The sequence below is a fragment of the Lontra canadensis genome, unplaced genomic scaffold (assembly GCF_010015895.1).
Source record: "Lontra canadensis isolate GAN:19392208 unplaced genomic scaffold, GSC_riverotter_1.0 scaffold27, whole genome shotgun sequence".
Taxonomy (NCBI): Eukaryota; Metazoa; Chordata; class Mammalia; order Carnivora; family Mustelidae; genus Lontra; species Lontra canadensis.
The window spans coordinates 8653992-8672629 of record NW_022631021.1 but is presented as its reverse complement, the minus strand read 5'-3'; the positions used below and the strand labels follow the sequence as shown (position 1 = coordinate 8672629).

At 36.8% G+C, this 18638-nt stretch overlaps 1 pseudogene; it reads left to right on the top strand.

Moving 5' to 3' along the window:
• The first annotated feature begins 496 nt into the window (after positions 1–496).
• Positions 497–18638, top strand: part of LOC116871770 — a 100418-nt pseudogene continuing 82276 nt past the window's right edge.

Genomic DNA, 18638 nt, shown 5'->3' with positions numbered 1-18638 from the left:
ATATAAGAGACAATACTAAAAACACAAATATAAAAACACAATACTAAAAACACATAAAAACACATATATGAAAACACTAAAAACACAGAAAATTATTATATTTGGGAGTTTGAGAGAATTTTTTTAAAAATATAGATTGTGATCTAACAAGGAAAAATTATCAGAATTAGAAGACCCAGATGTTAGAACGAGTTTCAGCACAAACAATCCCATAACTAATCTCTCTCAAGTTCAGTTCCATCTACTGTAAAATAAGTAGATCAGATATGTGATTGTTAAGTCTTTATAACTTTGAAATCACTAAGGGTCAAACAGCTTCTGGCAAATGGTAAAGGAAACAGGATATTTTGCCAGACCTTTTTCCCAAGTACTTTAGAACAAACCAGGAAGCAGTACTAGACAAAACAAGAGAGTAAATAATTTTATTAAATCAGTGAATATAAAATTAATTGCTGAAATACTACAAAACAGGCATCAAAATGTCTGTAGTTGGGGGATGAGTTGGAATATTAAAGATAATTTAATGTTTAGAAAAGAGGAGGCCCAGAGGAAAAGCAAAGGTAAGATTTTATAGAAAACAGTATGTGGTAGTTAATAAAAAACAAATTGCATAGGTAAAACTATGAGATGATTTTAAAGGTTTCTTGAGCTAGTTACAGGCATTTGTACTTGGTATTAGAAGCAAGGTGAAGAAATCTAAACATTGAAATTTAAGTGAAACTGTAACATTTATTATATGATGCTCTTAGACCAGGGGCTTGTTTTGAGTCCTGAACAGCCCAAATTTATTTGTTTCATCCAATTTTTCTTGGGCTTCAGACAACCATTTTCAATTTAAATAAACAATTTTAGCTAAAAATATGTATATTATTAAGGAAGACTTAATACTCTGCCAAGTGCTTTATCAAAGAAATTAATGGATCTTTTCCTTCTAGTGTCCTTGAGTCTGTCACATAAGTGAATTTATCAAGGTGATTGGTATTTGGAAGATAAGTAGAAAATGTTTTTGACAGATGAATGAGTGACTGTTTTAGAAAACCACAGAAATTGTAAGTGACTATTAGCCCTAAATTCAGGAATATATATTTTGTCCATTTGTTTCTAGTAAAAAACAGTTGAGTTTGGGTATGGATGTTTTACAACTCTGAAGAACATAGAAAACATCGTGCTAGCAAGACCTCTAACTTTTTCTACAAAACTATTTTAGGAATACTGCATATTTATTGACACAGGTAGGTTTATAGCATTGTGGCGTGGTGCATAAAAAGATAAATGGAGGTCTTGGGCCTGCACTGGCTCTTAAGTATTTTTGTTCCACTACACTGTCTATATGTTATTTATTTTCCTCCTCATCTCTTCCCACAACATCTAGGATCTGTTAGGATAAATCTATCACTTTGCCTGTTACACCATTTTGGTAATTAAATGACATAACAGTAGTCCTCATAATGTCAGGATATAATTACATTTCTGTGGTAGAGATATTTCTATAGTAGAAAGAATTGAGACTTCTGGCCTAAATTTTAGAGGCAGTGGATTAAGGATAGTCTGTTCTGGCACCACAGATACCAGAAGCACTCAAAGCTCTTAAATTTTTTGGTAAAGACTAAAAGCTTTAGAGAAGAGTCATACATCAGAGCAGAGAAGATATTGGGTAGCACAATTACCTTCTTTCTTCTTATGTTAATAATCTAATTCTCTAATTCTTTTAAAATATTCATGGAAAATGCTCATTTTTACCAGTCTAAAACATATATAAGAAAGTTAACAGTTTTATCTGAAGCAAGAAGTAAAGTAACACTTTGTATATTTTATTTTTACATCTAAATATGCATTATGGTTTTTATCTCTTAAAAATGGTTACAATAAAAGTTGCCTAGGAATAATTTTGAAGAGAAATGTGGATGAACTAAATTTAGAAAACCTCAAATCATCACTGAGTGTTCTGAAAGCAAAACTCAAAAAATGTACAAAGATATTACACAATGTAGGAAAAGTGAATTTTGAATCCCTTCTGAATATTATAAAAATATGATACAAATTAATATATCATTTCCTTACAGGCATCTAAAAATGATATTGAAGTATTTCAGAAAAAATTACTGGGCAAATATTGGAAAATATATTTTTGTGAGAAAACAGTGAGAAAGAATTTGTTTAATTTGTGAATTTGCATCACTAAAGCATATGGCCAAGAATGAATGAATGAATGGTTGTATGGATAGATGAGTAAATGAATGAGTGATTAAATGCATAAATATGTTACCTAATGGTAAAATGGCTTTTCTAAAAGCAAGTTCTGCTTATAACTTGTATCAAAAATCATCTGGGTTACTAGCCAATATTGTCAAATCCAGGGCTCCCCTTTAGAGTAACTAAACAAAAATACTGGAAGACCAAATAAAGAAACTAGAATGGTATGAGTCAAAACAGAAATCTTTCAAATCCTTCCTTTGGTGGCATAGGCTTTTCTGTTACTACCATCTCTATGCCCATATATTCTTTTTACCAAACAGTAGAATATAAATCAAATTAGAAAATAGTGTATAAAGTAAATAATAATAATAAGTAATATTGAAATATGATTAAGGTAGATTTACTGAATTTACAGAAAGTGTAAAAATGTTTAAGTAATATAAGATTTCAAAATAAGGGAATACATTATAAATAAATGAGGTAAAATAATAGTGTAGGAGCTGACAAAACACTAACCAAAAAAAAGGGTAAAAGGATTAAAACTGTATTGGCCCAATTTAGGTGCCTTGTCTGACCCTCTCAGATACAACTGTGCCTCAGATCCTCACAACTGTCTCTGTGGTAAACTGACACCTTTACACGCCAGCATGGTTCCAACACCGAAGTCCAAAAACTGTCCTCCTGGAGTTTGTGGTTCCTCATCTCAATACAGAGATAAAAATCTGCAAAAAGTATGAATGCTTAGCAAAATCTGAATAGATCTGGAATCCCTGTAACTGAGGTCCCAAACTTTGGGTGCTTTTGTGGTGAGGAATGGTAGATGTGTAATATAAAATATAGAGCCCATAATGATAGCCAATATTTAGAGTACTACCAAGTTAATTTTCTAAGCATTTTACTTGTATTAGTTCATCTAAAGCTTACAACAACCTTATAAAATCGCTATTATTGTTAGCCTCATTTTAAAGATGAGGAAAGCAAGGGTCAGAGAAGTCAGGGTACTTGTCCAAGTTTGATTAGAACCAGATAAGAAAATAAAAGAATTAATCCTGCACTAGCTATCCCTAACCTAACCACATTGGTTTAATTCTTGGTGTTACTAACCTGCCTGGTAAGATGCATCCAATGATTGAGTCAATACTTACCACATTTCCAATTTTGTAAGTTGTATGAATAAGTAATCCAATGTAATAATCTTCCTGACTTACCCTCTAGGAGAGATGAACCACATTACATGAACAAGCCCTTGTTGTTGATGAGATGGTGATTTGGGAGGAGGAAACCACAAAACTACTGATCCCTAGATATGAAAGAAAGGCATGGCTCATCTCATTTACCTTCTATTATGGGTGGGAAATGGAAGATGAGGAAGTGGTAAATTATAGTGTGGTCCAAGGGGAGTTGCTAACATGGCATTCAATAACAACCTGTCCCACTAAGAGAGATGATATAGTCTTTGAGAGAGACCTGTCCAGAAACAAGAGTTAGAGTGCTGTCAAAGGTTAAATGTTGCCACTATTTCACTCTCTGCCCTTTGAATCAAAGTAAACAAGTCTCCTCTTTCCCTTCTTCCCTTCTTCCCTTTTACCTGCTGGTAAACAAGCTTAGATAAACCAACATATGTGTGCAGATTAATGAAGACTGGCATAAACTATTTAGCTTACTTGTGAACAGTTGGCTAAATTATCTAGAAATAAAAAAATGTTTACATGTAATAGACCTTAATTAACAAATAAAATTTTAGCTCTTAATTTTCAGGACTGACACTGAGGGACACAAGCATATTTATCACTGGGTTTTTAAGACTAGAAAACAGAAGCAAATACTGAGGTATTCTCTCTCTCTCTCCTTTAAATATCTGTTTACTGCATTCTTTTCTCCATAACTTGGCACAAAGTCCTTTTATGGAAAATCTTAATATATTTGCTGTCCTGGGTTCTTAGAGAAAATTGTCACTTAGAGAGCTCTCTTACTGAAAGCTTGAACATTTTCATTGATTTCTTCTAAAAAGCCTAAGCTTCTTTTTATGCACATTTCTAAGCCTTATGTTAAGACCTACAATTTGCCATAGTAATTTGCCATCCAGGATCATCCACAAAATGTCTGCAAACCACCTAGAGAGCTGCACGAGTTTTAAAATTCTGATTATGCTTTTTACCTTCAATTTTGCCTTCATTGTATTGCCTAATATCCAAATATTTTCCTATATCCCTTTTATATTTATCAGTCTCTTTTTTCTAGGCCATCAAATATGCCTTCAACCACATTCTTTTATTCCATATTACTTTCAACTTTGCATTTGTTTTCTTGAAATCCATGAATAAAACATCAAATAATTCTTCCATTTTTGGGTACTTTAACTGATAAAATGTTGGTGGATGATAAGAAATAACTGAACAATTCATAAAATGTAGTCTTACAGTTCCAGGCTTATCAACCTCAGCAGGATTTTTCTCAAGAGTAGAAACCAGGCATAGTATCCTCTGTGGTGACAGGTATATTTCTTAACACAGCACAGAAACTCAATAAGTAGATCTGATTCTTAAGAAGCTTTCCTTCTTCAATTTTTATTTGATTATTTTTATGTTACATTAAAAATTAATCAAAGAACAGAACAATATGTCGAAGAATCAAAAAGAGAAAACTATAAAAGAATTTTAAAAAGAACTACAAGGGGAGGAAGAAAAGTATTTAATCAAAACACTGAGACAAGATGGATAGCAAATCCACCATTGACCTAGTTTCCCCACTTCTATTTTTTTCCTCAGTTGAAGCTATCATCATCTTGCCTCCCAAAGAACAAGCTTAGTGTCTTAATTAGCTTGTTCTTAGTTATCATCTTAAAAATCTCAACAGCTTTTCCTATGTGCTCTTCTAGCCATATTTTATTTCTCATTTCTATTTAAACTATTTCTATATATTGCATTGACAAATATGGTAGCCTGCATTTAACTGTAGCTCTTGAATAGTATTAAGCACCTCATAAACAAAATGCAAATCAAATACTAAACAAACAATTGAGATTCTTGCCTTTCAGGAATAAAGGTTTTTCTGGCCCAAAGAAAATGAGACAAATTCTGTATTAAGTTGTGTCCTTCTTAACTTCATGGCAAAATACTGGATTGCTCCCAACACATGTGAATAATTTATTTACAGGAATCCTATAATCAACACACAAAGTTAAATGCAATGAAAATGATATATCTGTATTCTTCTTACTACTGCTTTTAAGACTACATCACTTCAACAAATTTCCAGTACACAACACAGTATTATTAATTATAGTCTCGCAGAGTAGAGTTCAGATGCTCTCACCATCCCCATCAAAGGTAGATATGTTAATTAGTTTGGCTGTAGTTGATATTTCATTATGTATATGGATATCAAAACATCATGTTATGTGTCTTAGACACACATAATTTTATTTAGAAATTACATTGTCTTTTCATTATATAATTATGAGAAATATTAATATAGTAAGAACAATAAAATACTAAGCATTATGGAAGAATTTGAATGTTGAATTTGATGAATTTAAAAAAATATTTTTACTTGTAATTTTGTTCATAATTTTTGTAGCAAAATGTTTTAAATATCTTCTAGAATCTGTAGGATAATTTTATACATTTGTATTTTAAATATTGTTTATGAACATTAAAGTTTCTAATCATGTATGTACACATGTATGTTATATCTTGATTACTTTTAATTTGGCTGCTTCTTTTTTGTCTAATTAAGATATTTTAAAGTGACTATTATAATGGTAAGAGAAATGAAACAAAGATGAAAAGATCAAATAAGGAAAAATTGCAAAGGGGATATTTATGTGAAAATATGTTGATCTGGAAATCTTAGTAAATCAATTCTCGATATATACTATGTAATATTGGTAAATACGAAATTACAAAAGTAAAGATAAGCTTTTTTTTTAAAGATTTTGTTTATTATTTATTTGACAAACAGAGATCACAAGCAGGCAGAGAGGCAGGCAGAGAGAGAGGGGGGAAGCAGGCTCCCCACTGAGCAGAGAGCCCAACACGGGGCTCAATCCCAGGACTCTGGGATCATGACCTGAGCCGAAGGCAGAGGCTTCATCCCACCAAGCCACCCAGGCACCCCAAAATAAACTTATTTTTAATGCATCTCTAAAACAAGCACTTTGTTTAGGTAATCAGTAATAACCTTTTCAAATTCTTTTTTGTATTAATTATCTAATACTGGATAATATGCAATCCCCCAAATTAAAAGAATAACAAAATATTTAGCTCATGATTCCGAGTGTCAGCAACTTGACCATAGCTTTACCTGGATACTAGTTCTAGTCTCAACTGAGCTCATCCATGAATCTGCAGTCAGTTGCCAGGTTGTTTAAGGAATGATGTTTTGTCAATTGAAATTTTTCATCTAGGCCACAGAACACACAGAACTATTTGTGCAACTCATTTTAAATTATCCCCAAAATGGTATACAACTAATACTCTTTTAGATGCATATGAAAAAAGTAACTCATTCATACACTGGATGCTTTAGAACATTAGTATATAGTTATTTGGGGTGAAAGCCTGAAAAGACTATAAAGAGTTCTGAGCTGGGGTAGACCTCTCTGCTCCATTTGATAACTCATCTTCTAGCAGACTACTTGATTAATTGCTGGAGGGGCCTCAAACAGAAAAGAACACAGCAAACCCAATGAACACTTACTATTTCAAGCCTCTGCTTGTGCCATATTGGTTACTGTCCCATAGCCAAGCCCTGGATAGTACAGGAGCATGCTATTAAAGAGCATAGCTACAGAGAAGGGTGTCAGGTTGGTCAAAGGAAGGAATGAAAAGAAAGACAGAGAGAGAGAGAGGGAGAGAGAAGAAGAGAAGGAAAGAGAAGAAAGAAAGAAAGAAAGAAAAAGAAAGAGAGAGAGAGAAAGAAAGAAAAGAAAGAAAGGAAGGAAGGGAGGGAGGGAAGGAGGGAAGGAAAGAAGGAAACTGTACATTGTGCATGTAAATTCCTAATAGAATAATCAAGCAAAATTAGGCTGTTGCTTGATTTATTTAGAGAATTTTTTTTCGGTTCTTCATTTAACTTCAAAACAATGTTCCCAGGGAAATTCAACTACTTAAAACAACAACAAAAAAAACACTTTTTTTTTTTAAGATTTTATTTATTTATTTGACAGAGATCACAAGTAGGCAGGGAAGGGAGAGAAAGAGAGAGAGAGGAAGGGAAGCAGGCACCCTGCTGAGCAAAATGCCTGATGCAGGGCTTTGTCCCAGGACTCTGGGATCATGACCTGAGCCAAAGGCAGAGGCTTTAAGCCACTGAGCCACCCAGGCACCCCACAACAAAATGCTAATTTTTTCATGAGGTAAGAAGTTGGAGGTGGTAAAAAGGAAAAGATGATTTTAGTTGGTTGAAAATTGAGGACCCAAAACAGTGCATTGCTAACTTATGTGCTTTATATCCATTACATGTAGTAGATATTATATGAAATAGTTATTTTGGACTGCATTTAATTTTTAAATTAAAGCTCTACCTAAAAGATGTTCTGATCCCTGAGGGAAAGATAACAGAAAACTACATTTCCATTGGTGGAGGGGTTAATTCTGGATGATGATGGAAGCTATATGGTCTAGCCCTGCCTATTGGACAGGGGGAGGAAGCTGCTGCTTAGGGGCACACAGACAAGAAGCTGCTACAAGGTGAGGATTGTGTCCCCATGGTAAATCCTGCAGGGATGGCTAAATAGAGACTGGACAGGGGTCAGATGGGCAGAATTTGAGAAATTGATACCCGGTATATTAACGATACTTATTCCTAGGACACAATAAAGACTCAACCTTTGGTGAAATGAAACATGTACTTGGATAGGTTACGGATCACAGAAGATAAAGTGCATGTCAGAGTTAGCTGAAACTTTAAGTGCCCCAGAGAGAAGCCTGACAAGGATTTTATTCAGCCCTATACTGTTGGAATACTCTATATGTGGTCAAGCAACAATGTACCCATGACAAGATGGGAGGAAAGGGAAAGAGAGGGAGGGTGGGAGGCAGAGATGGAATAACAGAACAAAAAGAGCAGAAGGAGGGAGAGGAGTCAATATGGCGGAGAAGTAGCAGGCTGAGACTACTTCAGGTTGCGGGAGATCAGCTAGATATCTTATCTAAAGATTGCAAACACCTACAAATCCAACAGGAGACTGAAGAGAAGAAGAACAGCAATTCTAGAAACAGAAAATCAACCACTTTCTGAAAGGTAGGACTGGTGGAGAAGTGAATCCAAAGCGACGGGAAGATAGACCATGGGGGGAGGGGCCAGCTCCCGGCAAGCGGCGGAGCAACGGAGCACAAAATCAGGACTTTTAAAAGTCTGTTCCGCTGAGGAACATCGCTCCAGAGGCTTAACTGGGGTGAAGCCCACGCGGGGCAGTGTGGCCTCAGGTCCCGCAGGGTCACAGAACGATGGGGGTGTCTGAGTGTCGCAGAGCTTGCAGGTATTAGAACGGGGAAGCCGGCTACAGAGACGGAGCTGAGGAGTGAGCTCACAGCTTGGGCTTAGCTTGAAATGGTAGCAGGCTCGGTTGGCTGGGAGCGCGGCCGGAGGCCAGGCAGACGGGAGTAATTGGGCGCTGTTCTCTGAGGGCGCACTGAGGAGTGGGGCCCCGAGCTCTCGGCTCCTCTGGGCCGGAGACTGGGAGGCCTCAATCTTCATTCCCGTCCTCCGGACTCTACTGAAAGCGCTCAGGGAACAAAAGCTCCCGAAAGCAAACCCGAGTGGATTACTCAGCCCGGCCCCTGGTAAGGGCGGTGCAACTCCGCCTGGGGCAAAGACACTTGAGAATCACTACAACAGGCCCCTCCCCCAGAAGATCAACAAGAAACCCAGCCAGGACCAAGTTCACTTACGAGGAGTACAGTTTCAATACCAAGAAGAGCCGTGGAATTCCAGAGGAGGAGAAAGCAAAGCACGGAACTCATGGCTTTCTCCTCATGATTCTTTAGTCTTGCAGTTAATTTAATTTTTTTTTCTTTTTCAATTTTTTTTTCTCTTCTTCTGCTAAATTTTTTTAACTTTTACCCTTTTCTTTTTTAAAGTTTTTTAACTAGTTTATCTAATATATATATATATTTTTCCTTCTTATATTTTTTTCATTATTGGTTTTCTTTTTTTATTTGTTTCTTTTTTCTTTTTTCTTTTTCTTTCTTTTTTTTTTTTTTTTCTTTCTGAACCTCTTTTTATCCCCTTCCCCCGCCCCCTCAAGATTTGGGATCTCTTTTGATTTGGCTAAAGCATATTTTCCTGGGGCTGCTGCCACCCTTTCAGTATTTTATTTACTCCTTCATATACTCTTATCTGGACAAAATGACAAGGCAGAAAAATTCATCACAAAAAAAAGAACAAGAGGCAGTACCAAAGGCTAGGGACCTAATCAATACAGATATTGGTAATATGTCAGATCTAGAGTTCAGAATGACAGTTCTCAAGGTTCTAGCTGGGCTCGAAAAAGGCATGGAAGATATTAGAGAAACCCTCTCGGGAGATATAAAAGCCCTTTCTGGAGAAATAAAAGAACTAAAATCTAATCAAGTTGAAATCAAAAAAGCTATTAATGAGGTGCAATCCAAAATGGAGGCTCTCACTGCTAGGATAAATGAGGCAGAAGAAAGAATTAGCGATATAGAAGACCAAATGACAGAGAATAAAGAAGCTGAGCAAAAGAGGGACAAACAGCTACTGGACCACGAGGGCAGAATTCGAGAGATAAGTGACACCATAAGACGAAACAACATTAGAATAATTGGGATTCCAGAAGAAGAAGAAAGAGAGAGGGGAGCAGAAGGTATATTGGAGAGAATTATTGGAGAGAATTTCCCCAATATGGCAAAGGGAACAAGCATCAAAATCCAGGAGGTTCAGAGAACCCCACTCAAAATCAATAAGAATAGGTCCACACCCCATCACCTAATAGTAAAATTTACAAGTCTTAGTGAAAAAAAGAAAATCCTGAAAACAGCCCGGGAAAAGAAGTCTGTAACATACAATGGTAAAAATATTAGATTGGCAGCAGACTTATCCACAGAGACCTGGCAGGCCAGAAAGAGCTGTCATGATATATTCAGAGTACTAAACGAGAAAAACATGCAGCCAAGAATACTATATCCAGCTAGGCTATCATTGAAAATAGAAGGAGAGATTAAAAGCTTCCAGGACAAACAAAAACTGAAAGAATTTGCAAACACCAAACCAGCTCTACAGGAAATATTGAAAGGGGTCCTCTAAGCAAAGAGAGACCCTAAAAGTAGTAGATCAGAAAGGAACAGAAACAATATACAATAACAGTCACCTTACAGGCAATACAATGGCACTAAATTCATATCTCTCCATAGTTACCCTGAATGTTAATGGGCTAAATGCCCCAATCAAAAGACACAGGGTATCAGAATGGATAAAAAAACAAAACCCATCTATATGTTGCCTACAAGAAACTCATTTTAAACCCGAAGACACCTTCAGATTTAAAGTGAGGGGGTGGAAAAGAATTTACCATGCTAATGGACATCAGAAGAAAGCAGAAGTGGCAATCCTTATATCAGATCAATTAGATTTTAAACCAAAGACTATAATAAGAGATGAAGAAGGACACTATATCATACTCAAAGGATCTGTCCAACAAGAAGATCTAACAATTTTAAATATCTATGCCCCTAACGTGGGAGCAGCCAACTATATAAACCAATTAATAACAAAATCAAAGAAACACATCGACAATCATACAATAATAGTAGGGGACTTTAACACTCCCCTCATTGAAATGGACAGATCATCCAAGCAAAGATCAACAAGGAAATAAAGGCCTTAAATGACACACTGGACCAGATGGACATCACAGATAAATTCAGAACATTTCATCCCAAAGCAACAGAAGACACATTCTTCTCTAGTGCACATGGAACATTCTCCAGAATAGATCACATCCTTGGTTCTAAATCAGGTCTCAACCGGTATCAAAAGATTGGGATCATTCCCTGCATATTTTCAGACCACAATGCCCTGAAGCTAGAACTCAATCACAAGAGGAAATTTGGAAAGAACCCAAATACATGGCGACTAAACAGCATCCTTCTAAAGAATGAATGGGTCAACCAGGAAATTAAAGAAGAATTGAAAAAATTCATGGAAACAAATGATAATGAAAATACAACAGTTCAAAATCTGTGGGACACAATAAAGGCAGTCCTGAGAGGAAAATATATAGCGGTACAAGCCTTTCTCAAGAAACAAGAAAGGTCTCAAGTACACAACCTAACCCTACACCTGAAGGAGCTGGAGAAAGAACAAGAAAGAAACCCTAAACCCAGCAGGAGAAGAGAAATCATAAAGATCAGAGCAGAAATCAATGAAATAGAAACCAAAAAAACAATAGAACAAATCAACGAAACTAGGAGCTGGTTCTTTGAAAGAATTAATAAGATTGATAAACCCCTGGCCAGACTTATCAAAAAGAAGAGAGAAAGGACCCAAATAAATAAAATCATGAATGAAAGAGGAGAGATCACAACTAACACCAAAGAAATACAGACAATTATAAGAACATATTATGAGCAACTCTATGCCTACCAATTTGACAATCTGGAAGAAATGGATGCATTCCTAGAGACATATAAACTACCACAACTGAACCAGAAAGAAATAGAAAGCCTGAACAGACCCATAACCAGTAAGGAGATTGAAACAGTCATCAAAAATCTCCAAACAAACAAAAGCCCAGGGCCAGACGGCTTCCCAGGGGAATTCTACCAAACATTTAAAGAAGAACTAATTCCTATTCTCCTGAGACTGTTCCAAAAATAGAAATGGAAGGAAAACTTCCAAACTCATTTTATGAGGCCAGCATCACCTTGATCCCCAAACCAGACAAGGATCCCATCAAAAAAGAGAACTACAGACCAATATCCTTGATGAACACAGATGCAAAAATTCTCACCAAAATACTAGCCAATAGGATTCAACAGTACATTGGAAGGATTATTCACCACGACCAAGTGGGATTTTTCCAGGGCTGCAAGGTTGGTTCAACATCCGCAAATCAATCAATGTGATAAAACACATTAATAAAAGAAAGAACAGGAACCATATTATACTCTCCATAGATGCTGAAAAAGCATTTGACAAAGTACAGCATCCCTTCCTGATCAAAACTCTTCAAAGTGTAGGAATAGAGGGCACATACCTCAATATTATCAAAGCCATCTATGAAAAACCCATCACAAATATCATTCTCAATGGAGAAAAACTGAAAGCTTTCCTGCTAAGGTCAGGAACACGGCAGGGATGTCCGTTATCACCACTGCTATTCAACATAGTACTAGAAGTCCTAGCCTCAGCAATCAGACAACAAAAAGAAATTAAAGGCATCCAAATCGGCAAAGAAGAAGTCAAACTATCACTCTTCGCAGATGATATGATACTCTATGTGGAAAACCCAAAAGACTCCACTCCAAAACTGCTAGAACTTGTACAGGAATTCAGTAAAGTTTCAGGATATAAAATCAATGCACAGAAATCAGTCGCATTTCTCTACACCAACAACAAGACAGAAGAAAGAGAAATTAAGGAGTCCATCCCATTTACAATTGCACCCAAAACTATAAGATACGTGGAAATAAACCTAACCAAAGAGATTAAGAATCTATACACAGAAAACTATAAAGTACTCATGAAAGAAATTGAGGAAGACACAAAAAAATGGAAAAATGTTCCATGCTCCTGGATTGGAAGAATAAATATTGTGAAAATGTCTATGCTACCTAAAGCAATCTACACATTTAATGCAATTCCTATCAAAGTACCATCCATATTTTTCAAAGAAATGGAACAAATAATCCTAAAATTTATATGGAACCAGAAAAGACCGCGAATAGCCAAAGGAATATTGAAAAAGAAAGCCAAAGTTGGTGGCATCACAATTCCGGACTTCAAGCTCTATTACAAAGCTGTCATCATCAAGACAGCATGGTACTGGCACAAAAACAGACACATAGACCAATGGAACAGAATAGAGAGCCCAGAAATAGACCCTCAACTAATGGTCAACTAATTTTCGACAAAGCAGGAAAGAACGTCCAATGGCAAAAAGACAGCCTCTTCAATAAATGGTGTTGGGAAAATTGGATAGCTACATGCAGAAAAATGAAATTGGATCATTTCCTTACACCACACATGAAAATAGACTCAAAATGGATGAAGGACCTCAATGTGAGAAAGGAATCCATCCAAATCCTTGAGGAGAACACAGGCAGCAACCTCTTTGACCTCAGCCGCAGCAACATCTCCTAGGAACATCGCCAAAGGCAAGGGAAGCAAGGGCAAAAGTGAACTATTGGGATTTTATCAAGATCAAAAGCTTTTGCACAGCAAAGGAAACAGTTAACAAAACCAAAAGACAACTGACAAAATGGGAGAAGATATTTGCAAACGACATATCAGATAAAGGGCTAGTGTCCAGAATCTATAAAGAACTTAGCAAACTCAACACCCAAAGAACAAATAATCCAATCAAGAAATGGGCAGAAGACATGAATAGACATTTCTGCAAAGAAGACATCCAGATGGCCAACAGACACATGAAAAAGTGCTCCATATCACTCGGCATCAGGGAAATACAAATCAAAACCACAATGAGATACCACCTCACACCAGTCAGAATGGCTAAAATTAACAAATCCGGAAATGACAGATGCTGGCGAGGATGCGGAGAAAAGGGAACCCTCCTACACTCTTGGTGGGAATGCAAGCTGGTGCAACCACTCTGGAAAGCAGCATGGAGGTTCCTCAAAATGTTGAAAATAGAACTACCCTATGACCCAGCAATTGCACTGCTGGGTATTTACCCTAAAGATACAAACGTAGTGATCCGAAGGGGCACGTGCACCCGAATGTTTATAGCAGCAATGTCTACAATAGCCAAACTATGGAAAGAACCTAGATGTCCATCAACAGACGAATGGATAAAGAAGAGGTGGTATATATACACAATGGAATACTATGCAGCCATCAAAAGAAATGAAATCTTGCCATTTGCGACAACGTGGATGGAACTAGAGGGTATCATGCTTAGCGAAATAAGTCAATCAGAGAAAGACAACTATCATATGATCTCCCTGATATGAGGGAGAGGAGATGCAACATGGGGGGTTAATGGGGTAGGAGAAGAGTAAATGAAACAAGTTGGGATTGGGAGGGAGACAAACCATAAGTGACTCTTAATCTCACAAAACAAACTGAGGGTTGCTGGGGGGAGGGGAGTTGGGAGAGGAGGGGTGGGGTTATGGACATTGGGGAGGGTATGTGCTATGGTGAGTGCTGTGAAGTGTGTAAACCTGGAGATTCACAGACCTGTACCCCTGGGGAAAAAATAAATATATGTTTATAAAAAATTTAAAAAAAATAAATATAAAAAAAAAAGAAAAGAAAAAAAAGAGCAGAAGGAGTAAGCAGAAGAAAAAACTAAGGAGTAAGAAAGAGGATAAAAATAACAAAGAAATGAAGTAATTTACTTTTTGATGTTTGTAAGGAATTAGCCCACAACACAATTCATCTGAAACCTTCTTTAATTTTAACCCAGAAAAGATCCAAGTTTTGTCTTAGATAATTAGTGGATATTCATGATAAACTCTGAGTAAAAAGATTCACAGAAATTCCAGCTGAATTATTTAAGGACCAAAGCACGATGGCATAAGGCTCACTGGAAGAAATATCTTTCACTGAACGCCACTCCACAATCTGTATCTGTTTTCCTGGGGGCAAGAAATGCCCACAAATTTCTCAAAGGCATTTACCAGCTTTTCTTCTCTCTTAGACATGCATTTGAATATATAGTTTTTCTTTACCCCTTCCCTTGAAGTAAGCTAATTTTAAACTTTCAGCCTATGGAATTTGTCAAGTTAGACCCAAAAAGATGTGAAACATTAAAGTATCAAAAATTAACACTTCATGTTTCCTACTGCCAATACTCAGTATCATACATTGTCAATTAAATGATGTTTTGCTTTTTTCCCCTCTCTTTCTTAAAGATGATAGTACAAAAGAAAACTCACAGGTATATTTATTTAGATTCTCAGCAGTGAGTGCTTTCCAATATCAATATTTTTTTAACAACTGGAGGTACGCAGCCTCCAAAAGCAGCATTTACATTCAGCTAAAACAACTGAAGTTATTTCCAATAGTTTTCAACACAGGAAACATTTTAAAGCACCTGCCTGATACTCTAGTAAAGTGAAGGGCTAATATGACATGCATTCTTTAGTCTTAAAACTTTTATTGCTTGTCTGCTCATGCCAAAGTTTAGAGTTTCTTCCCTGTAAAACATAGAAGGTAATAACAAATTGTTAAACCTAAGAAAGAAATTCAAGGTGAAATTGGACTGGAAATTCACCTTCAATTGTCAGTGGCACCAATTTTTTTTTTTAATTAGCAAAATTTTAAGAAAATATCATTGATATGCTACTAAGATCAGATAGCATAATTTATTATGGTGACCAGACACAGCAAGCTGCCAAGGTTCTTGCGGTTTTACGACCAGGTCAGAGATCAGCCCTACCCACCACAGTTCAGCCCTACAGTGCTGCCATAACCACAGCTTGCAGAAGCATGGAAACCACGTAGCAGATTTGCTCTTAAGCTAGTTGATCTGACACAATGTAGTGTAACAGTTGAATGAGAAAACTTATTTAATAGTAGTTCGTTATGTTGATTGTTCTATTGAACTTTAAATGCAATGATCCAGGTGACTCCCAAGTGACTGTATTGTGCTTGAATCATGTAAAAGAGCTGTATAAACTGTAGTAAAAGAGCCAATAAACTGTAGTCTCAGCAGCATTGGCTGGACCCTCTGGGTCTCAACCTTTGTGTCTCTTTCTTTCTTTCTCATTCCCAACCCAGAACTCAGATTTCTCTATTCAATCAAGGCTGGTTCCTCGACAATTTTTCATAATCCTCTGTATCATCCTGTTTCTCTCACTGCCTCTCATTTATTTAGGTCTTTGGTTTAAGCTTAAATGCATCTTGAGCATTTCTGATTATCATTCACTATTACCCACATTCTGTGGCTTTCAAACCATTTTGTTCTCCATATCTTTCATTCTTTATGGTTGGACTACTAATGGATGAGATCCCAATCTTACTATTTAACTAACAACTTCTTAGATCATGCGGGATCAGGTTTACTTTTCTACTATGGGTTCAGTTATTTTTTTACATAAAGAGAAACAGATTTTCATTTTTGAAGAGGTGAGTCCTAGCTTCAGGTGACTGATGGGTCTATAGGGCATCTGGGTGGCTCAGTCAATTGAGCATCTGGCTCTCAATATCAGCTCAGTTCTTGATCTCAGGGCTGTGAGTTCAAGCCCCACCTTGGGCTCCACACTGGGTATGGAGACAACTAACTCACTATCTAAATAAATAAATGCTAAAATATAGCTAAGGAAAGGGATTCAGAAATATCTTGACTATAGAAATTACAAAGATTTCTTTGGTAAATTAGATGTACTGTTTTGGTTTTTATTGTTGTTGTTACTTGTATGTTTTCTTTCACTATTTTTCTTTGCATTCTGAAGTTGGTCATTCAAATCATCATCCTTTCTGCTCAGTGTTCATTGACCACTTAAAATTTGTGGTGCAAACTCTTCTCCAATAACTAGAAAATAAAGAAGGGTCAGTGAGTTATTGTTTTACCTGGGAATCTGAAATTGTGTTTTGCCAATCACAAGATTAGTTCACTTCACTGGTGAATATAGGAGTAAAGATTTATAACACCAAAGAAAAGAGGGTGTTTTAGGAGGGCAATGGGTGATACATTCTCTGATTTTTACCATTTGGCAAGATGTTACTTTGTTTGATAGGGCATTAGACTGAGGACTAGAGACATTTTCCTGACAAGAAAGACTCAGGGCATACAATCTAGGCATTCAAATTGTTATAGAATTTTGTATGTACAGCCATACTTGGCATTAGAAACAGAACTCTTGTGCTGCTATAATTTGCTTTATTTATGTTTATCCTTGAACTTAAGTGTTCAATCGGCCTGAAAAAACTGAAAAAAACTGAAAACTCTTCCTGATAAAAACTGAAATATATATATATATCCCCCCCCCCAGGAAATTGTGCTAGTCACTTCATTTTCAACATTATCACATTCTCATCTCCCTTGAAGAACTCTGGCCCTCAGTATCAATTTCCACCTCAGAAATATATGGACATTGGGAGGGATAGGGGATTTTAATATGCCAACATAGAATGTTTGTGTATAAGCTGGACCAGAGGTTTTGAGAGGCAACCAGTCATGTTGCTGTAGCATAGGGAAGCAAAGTTAAACATCTTGCCAGATTTATTCATTCCCATTGGAATGGAGAACTTTGGCCCTCCTCGTAGCTTGCTGTATTTCCAGCTAGACCTTGGTTCACATTCATGGGACATGTAGCTGTCACTCACACAGCCACCACTCAGTCGTTGGTGGCAAGCTTCCATTCTGATCCTGTCCTAAATGAGAGCAGTCTGTGTCTGACAGAGCCAAGGAAATTGGTGCGCTTTCTTCTAATTGCTTGCTGCTTCGCTGGATGGAGTAAGTACCATAATGGGTGGTCAGCTTACTCTATTTTTTTTTCCTAGCGTTCCAAGATTCATTGTTTAGGCACCACACCCAGTGCTCCATATAATACATGCCCTCCTTAATACCCACCACGAGGCTTACCCATCCCCCATTCCCCTCCCTTCCAAAACCCTCAGTTTGTTTCTCAGAGTCCAGTCTCTCGTGGTTCATCTCCCCCTCCGATTTCCCCCAATTCACTCTTCCTTTCCTTCTCATGTCTTCCATGTTATTCCTTATGCTCCACAATTAAGTGAAACCATATGATAATTAACTTTCTCTGCTTGACTAATTTCACTCAGCATAATCTCCTCCAGTTCTGTCCATGTTGATACAGAAGTTGCGTATTCATCTTTCCTAATGGAGGCATAATATTCCTTTGTGTATATGGACCATATCTTCTTATCCATTTGTTTATTGAAGGGCTTCTTGGCTCTTTCCACAGTTTGGTGATTGTGGACATTGCTGCTATGTGGGGTACATATGGCCCTTCTTTTCACTACATCAGTTTCTTTGAGGTAAATACACGGTAGTGCAATTGCAGGGTCATAGGGTAGTTCTATTATTAATTTTTTAAGGAATCTCCACACTGTTTTCCAAAGTGGCTGCACCTACTTGCATTCCCTCCAACAGTATAAGAGGATATCCCTTGCTCCACATCCTCTCCAACATCTGTTGTTTACTGTCTTGCTAATGTTGACCATTCCAACTAGTATAAGGTGATATCTCAATGTGGCTTTGATTTGAATCTCACTGATGGCTAATGATGATGAACATTTTTTCATGTGTCCATTAGCCATTTGTATGT